General features: G+C 33.9%; 1 pseudogene; it reads left to right on the forward strand.

Moving 5' to 3' along the window:
• The first annotated feature begins 2,245 nt into the window (after window positions 1–2,245).
• On the forward strand, window positions 2,246–2,382 carry LOC145265399 (U2 spliceosomal RNA; annotated as a pseudogene).
• The last annotated feature ends 5,391 nt before the right edge of the window (window positions 2,383–7,773 follow it).

Consider the following 7,773-nt stretch of genomic DNA (forward strand, 5'->3'; position numbering starts at 1 on the left):
TTACTGCTATAAAATAGCATCATCAACGCTCTGATCCCCAGCTTGCATCAATTGTGATGGATGGCTCTCGTCTGGGTGAGGCCCCGTGTTTTGACAAGCTTCTGGGTTTGACCTTTACTCCTGATCTGAAATGGAACACGTACATCAAGTCTGTTGCCAAGGTCGCTGGAAAGATGGTGGGATCCTTCTACCGCTCCAGAAGATATCTCACTACTGATGCAATTCTCTATCTATATAAAAGCCAAGTACGTCCAAGGATGGAATACTGTTGCCACATCTGGGCAGGAGCTGCCAAAAACAGCCTATCATGCCTTGACAGAGTGCAAGGTAGACTTCATGGTTTAGTGGGGGATGCCCTTTTCTCTACCCTGCAACCCCTCTCCCACAGAAGTGACGTTGCGAGCCTATCCTTGTTTTATCGTTATTTTCATGGCAGGTGCTCGTTTGAACTCCAATCCCTGCCCCCCCTCGCCAATTTTTCACGAAAAACACCCGTCTAACTGAATCCACTTTGAAAAATTTCCCCCACTCTATATCTGTGCCTAAATCGAGGCGCGGATTCCATGAACAAAGCTTCTTTCTTAGAACTGCACGCCTGTGGAACTCTGTTCCGTCTGCCTGCTTCCCTCCGGACTACAACTTGGATGTCTTCAAGTTTAATGTTAACAAATTCCTAATGAACCGCCCCCTTAAGTAAACACTTCATCAAATCTCCACACTAACGTAATGTACTTGCAATAACCCTTATCCCTGAGTGGCTTCCGGGCCTTGATAAGTGGTGATCACTGTGTAAAAAAAAAAAAAAAAAGATGAACATCGTTTGAATAGAGGGTTATATGGGTATCTAAAACAGCCCTTTTTTTTATAATTCCTTACATTTATTCCGTGGTAGGTTTATTTCTCATATATCTGTTCGATACAAAAATCAAACGTTTTAGTCCCATATAAATTTGTACTAACACTTCAACTCTATTAAGTGGGAATTTTATTAGCAATTTATTTTCAAGCTTAGGTCACATTTAATAGAACTTTGATAAACATATGCATGGACTTTTTTCTTTTATAGTCGTAACATCATTTTCTAAATATAGAACATAGTCGAGATTCAGATAGAACCAGCGAAGGGTGTAGAGATAGAAATGTCTCCTATTTTTTATTTCGCCGGAAAAAAAATCAGGGAGATTGAAAACTATTTTGTTATTCTTATCTGAACGTATCATCTCTCCGTTGCAGATATTAGCGTTGTTAGAGTCTGGCATGGTGCTGAGTCAGAATCAGAGATGTATTATAGAATTTCTCTCAAAGTGGCGTTGAGAAATGGAGTTATTACGTAGAAAAATAAATTACGCAGCTTATAAGGTCGCTCAGTTTAACTCATCGGTACCGTCGCTTTCAAATCTGATTATAGGGGGGGGGTCGTTTTTATATACCCATCACTCAGGCATTCGTAAATCTTCAAACATTTTGAGTTAAATATAAGTCTTGACTTTTGGTACGACTGTCTTACATTTCATTTAAATGCTAATCTTGCAACATTTCGTGTACTTGAGCAACGGTGCACTTATGACTGTGCCATACTTAGTTGTGTCCCAGAAAGTATTGCTGCAACATTCCATTTTAATCTAAGTACTAAAATGCATATATTTGAAAATCTTAATGCCAATCAAGTAGATCGTTTTAATATCTGGATCTATAAAGACACAGCTGGTAACTTGGCGTCGTGTTTCTCTATTGCATATGCCTTTCTACAAATTGTCACGTTCTCGACTCTCTCACGACATCTTCTATCTAAGGCAAATCACCATTTACTCATAAATGGGTAGTGTTGCCAAAACAGAGGTGATGATCAATTCCTAGTCTCTCCCACCCTAATAGAGTTAAAAAAAAGAGTCTCTCTTAATATAGTTCATATTATCTTACAAGCTTCAAATAATGTGTCCGCTACAGAATCTTTAATGCAATGTGCTCTGACAAGTATGTTGCAGTATTGTTCCTTCTAAAAAACAAACATGATTAACTCTCCAGTCCGTAAGATCAAATCCCTACACTGTGGTGTTCGTAGGCGCAAAAGGGATTTATTCTAATAACGTCTATACTCTCATTTTTAGTCGCGTGCAAGCGACTCTATAAGTCACTCCGTCGGTCGGTCGGTCGGGCGGTCAGTCTGTCCGTAACACTTTTGTGCTTGGCCTTTTTTGTAATAAACAAACGTATGTGGTTAATAGATGCTGTTCTTAGCTTTTAAAACTTTTCTTGGCCTTTTGGCCAAGATCAAATGGTAGTATCTGTTCTTACTACATGCTGTACTTATGTTTGTAACTTTGTGATATAAAGTGGGGGAGCACTTTTCTGTATTAATTTAATGTAAAATGATCACCCACTTTACAACCAATCAGTCGCACAGCGATTCAAGTCATTCTCCAGATCATTCAAGTTGTTTTGAACGATTCCAGTTATTTTTTAAGTATTCAAGTCATTCCTAAGGTCATTTAATTCATCCTTAAGTTGATTAAATTCATTCTTAGTCATTTACTGTTTATTTATTTAAGTCATTTCAGCCCATTTTTCGGTCATTTTAGTTTGTCTTTAAGAATTTGATGTCAATCCTACATTCACGCATTCATTCATTACACGAGAGCACGCGACTAATGGCTATCGGCCTTGTTTTATTCTATCAGAATCAATCATGAATACTGCATGTAGACTGGGATAACCAGTGTGGACTTTTATATGCATACCTCATAGAAATGGACAAGTTAAATTGTATAAAGAGAGGGTGACAATGATAGACTTGAAATTCGTTTTCTCTTCCTATCTTCTTTATTTCACAACATGTGGAATTTTACACAAATCTCTACTTCAAAACTTATTATTCACGGTGATTATTTATAACGGTATTGTGGCATGTTTTTGTCAAACAGAATTTCTAGAAATAACGTAAAAACATATCTCCAGGAATAAAGCTTTGAAGGATTTTACTTTACATATTAAACAACAAAAAAGCGGTTTCCATATTTACGTTTTAACTAATATTTTAATAAGAAACTCATTAATTAGATATTGATTAAATATACTATATATATGAATGCGCTTGTGATTTTTATTGATGTTCACCATTTTTACGTAATCTTTATTATTAAAACATGTTTTATTTGGTTTCTCTATCCTTATATACGGCATATTCCACGTTGTCCCACCTGTTTGCGTTAGATCACCGAAGTTAAGCAACGTTGAATCTGGTTAATATTAGATGGGTGACCGTTTCTGAATTCCATGTGATGTATATGCTCTCCGTTTATCTTGGCATTGTTTCCAGTCGTTTAGCATTTTCCCTGCAATTGGACTGAAGCAGTGCCGATTCAGTAGAGATGTATTTGGGGATTTCGCAACCCTTGCTTCACAATTAAATCTATTATCTCTTGAGACTGAATAGAGGCATCGCCATCTGGACATTGTTTTGTTTCTCCAACTGTTTCCAAATATATTTAATCAATGTTAGATAAATTGTAAATAATATAAACGATATGATGAGTAAAAGCATTAATTCTTAAGCATTACTATGGTCTATTAGTAATGATAAGTATTTTAACACGTGCTTACATATAGATAACCATTGCCTAATTATTATTTTCGGAGTTGATATTTATAATAATAATAATACTCATCCTGTCAATTTTCTAGATGCATGTTCAAGAACACCACAGACACAATTTATAAAGTTTGGACTTTTTCCATTTATTGGTTTTAACTAGATCTTCTTTCCACCTTACTATGCATTATGCATATTTATTATATTTTACACTTTCTTATATGTATTTCCGTATCTCTTATCTGCCCAATCTCTTACGCTATTTCAGTTTTGTGCCTTTTACTCGTCTATAGTCGTGCGCAATGTTTTATTCCATTATTCCAACATTTTTCTTTAGCGTTTCCATGATCTTATTTTAATACTATTTTATATTATTCAATTTTTAGAGTAAATGTTCTTAAATCGCTGTATGTTTTTTATATATTGTTATATGTATATACTGGCTGCGTTTCTGTTATTTAGTAAATGGCATTTTAATTCGAGACACGATGACATGAAGACGATTTTCTTTCTCTGTTTGATCCGATGCTAAAAATTTCTATGTAACTCTTATCCCATCTTTAGAATTTAATCTCTGTCCCTATCCTTTTCTCTGTCCTTCCCTGTATATATATATATATATATATATATATATATATATATATATATATATATATATATATATATATATATATAATATATATATATATATTGAATTGTTAGATAAACGATGTGAGTCGTCCGAAATGATGTTTCTAGAAGGTTTTTAAGATAAACAGCTGATGAGTACGTTACTAAATATGCAGCAATAATATAATTTTGCAGACTTGGTATTCGCTATACAAAATAATATGTAATGACTACTTTTCAAATGTAATAAATGCCCTACTTTGAAACCTAGATATTTAGGACTTGGGAAATTATTATATTACACAATACACACACACACACACACACACACACACACACATATATATATATATATATATTATCGGAGAATGTAATAAATATTTAATTCAATTCTATTGGTGCATCACTATCCTTACTATACTAATCCAGGACTTTTTTCTATATGATTCTCTCATAAGTTCTTTTATATTTCATTGTATTCATTTTTTTTATGCTAGTAAATAATCAATTTTATTGGGATAAATTTTAGATATTCATTTCATTCATTAAAAAAATAAGATTTAAACAGGTATGCTCCATATTATGTTTTAACTAAAATACATGCGTAGAAATATAATGCATTAATCGATTAAGTCGCCTCAACAATTAGATATGCCCCGTTATAAACGACATGCACATGTAGTATTCACATTTTTTTAATCTATAATACAAATCAGTGAACTAGATGATTAATGCAAAGTTGGAAGAATTGTGTTTGACAGAGCGTATCGCCTCCTAATATCACCGGTACATTTCTAGTAAAAATATAAACTGTCCATCGGATTAAATATAAAAATAAAAGACTTTCTGGAAATAAAATCATTTCTGTAAAAAATAAAAAAAATTAACATATTGCTTCTTTTACATAATTAGTAGATATTTAATGCAGCTACCATTTATGAAAGTATACCAATATATAAAGCACGCGAACATCACATACTCACACACACGCGCGCACACACATACACACACGCGCGCGCACGCACACACACACACACACACATACATACACGCACATATATTAGTAATGGAGCGTCTTCAATATTTTCTCCCGATTGCGATATAATTACCGATTCTGTCTAAAATTTCCTATTCGAATATAATTATCGAGTCACATCCCGATTATTTTAAAATATTTTGATATTTAGTTGTAGAAGTATTTTTTCTCAGATTACCATAAAAAAAACACATGCATGCGATTTTACAAGCGTACAACGCACGTTTAGGGTGATCTATAGCCTCTAATGTTACGCGGATTGTAGACATCAGTAAATACTTATCATTTCATCATTAATATGAACCCTAGAAAATTATGTTTTAACAAGATAAATGTCAAAAGTAACAAATTTAAGGAATCGCCTTTCTCTTAAGAAAATAGCCGCTATATTTTCTCTGATTCCGACACAATTTCCAGACCACAAAAGTGCTGATTTTTTTCGATTCCTGATTCCGACTTCGATTAATCCTCCCACCACTAATATGCTTATATAAATATATATATATATATATATATATATATATATATATATATATATATATATATATATATATATATAAGGACAAACCGTATTACCTGTTCATCAACGTTTCGTCTTTATTTCGAGACTTCCTCTGGATGAATGGGATTAAGAAGCAAAAAATACCAGTACAAAATATTTTAAAATGTTTCTTTAACAGCGCAAGCCCCCCTCCCTCCCTCCTTTTTGAATTTCCAACGTATTTTTCGTTTTGTTTTGTTTTGTTTTTTTTGTTTTTTTTAAATAGAACACACTTTGCACGTGAAACATTTTCCAATATTTTGTACTGGTATTTTGTGTTTCTTAATCCCATTCATCAAGAGGAAGTCTAGAAACGTTGATGAACACATAATACGGTGTGTTCCTTTTTATTTCTCTCTTTTGTCGGAATACTATTTCGATATTTCTCCTCATATATATATATATATATATATATATATATATATATATATATATAATATTTGTTTACAGAAATCCAACAAAGTGCTCGATTACAAAGAAAACCCTTTTCAACATAAGAGCTTGGTATTTATGTATTTAAAATTGTACAGAAGGTCAGAAAAACATTGGTACCGTCGGTTTCAAGCCTAACATAATGTTTTTTTTTTTGGTTTCTGTACAATTTTAAATAAATAAATATATATGTGTATATATGTGTGTATATATATATACATTTATGTGTGTGCGTGTCTCTGTGTGTGTGTATGTGTGTTTGTGGAGGGGAGTCTCCAACATATATGATTAACAATAAAATATTTATTCAGTAAAGTATATTATAATAAGCAAATGCACTTCTCTCTATCGACGATTGTCTGTCTATATCTTTTCGATATTTTTCTTTCTTTGTTATTCTAGAATCGCTTGTTTTTACTTCCTTTATTCCTACTTCCTAGTTTGAATACATTTAAGAACAAATTCCCCTTCCCAACCTACAAACTTCATACCGTCTCGTAATTTTCATCGCAATTCCGCCTAACACCACACCGTCTACCGTGCAGTAGCGCTTAGCGACTATACCGTAATGTCCAGTCCAGTCCATCCGCTTTACAACGCGAGGTAAGGGTCATCTCGCCGGCAGCCCGAGAAAAAAAAAAAGATACACTCCAATCAATTGTCCACCTATACCTATATCGCCGGGGAAATCAAGACCAATCCGCCCGTAATCACTATGGCCACCGAAACCCGGCTCAGTTTCATTCATCATTTATTTTTTTTTCTTCTTTTTTTTTTTTCGTTTTTAAGAAAAAGGGGGGGGGGGCTCTCTAATGGATGCAATACAGGTTTCTTATATAAAACCAGGGGACTTTCTATGCCACATTTTCGTTCCCCCAAACTTCGCCTCCCTGCTAAGCTAAATCGTCATATCTTATCTCTTTTCTTTTTCTAACATTCCGTCTATCTTTGTTCGCTTCACGATCAAATTCGTTCGGATATTCTAGCAATTGAGTCAGCTTGATACAAGGCCGGAAAAACGCGGTTTTGCTATCCTCGTCATACAAAGAACGTGCCACTGAGTTTGTATTGCATCGATTTGTGTATTTTTTTCCTTATCAAATATGGATTCACTTCTGCTGACTCATTACCATTTTGCCATCTATCTATCTATCTCTCTCTCTATCTATCTATCTCTCTCTCTATCTATCTATCTATCTTTATGTATGTACATGCGTCTGCTTATTCGTTTTATCTATTTAATTGAATGACTGTTTGCTTCTCTGTCTATCTGTTTTTGCTTGTCAAATTATAATCTTCGAATATTTCATTACGACTTGTTATCTCTTTATATCTATCTATCTATTTACCTATTTATCTATTTCATCTATCTCTGTTTTCTGTAGACACACGCACGCAATACCTCTCTCTCACACACACACATGAACACACACATATAGTATGTATGTATATATGAGTGTTAGGTCATGTCATATGCTACTGGTACCATGTAATCCAGTACTACCTGCCTCATGGTCGAGTCACCGGTGACTAAACTGGTTACTCCACCAGACTTGTTTGGTGAGG

This window comes from Euprymna scolopes, chromosome 3, assembly GCF_053919585.1.
Source record: "Euprymna scolopes isolate OS-2025 chromosome 3, ASM5391958v1, whole genome shotgun sequence".
NCBI lineage: Eukaryota > Metazoa > Mollusca > Cephalopoda > Sepiida > Sepiolidae > Euprymna > Euprymna scolopes.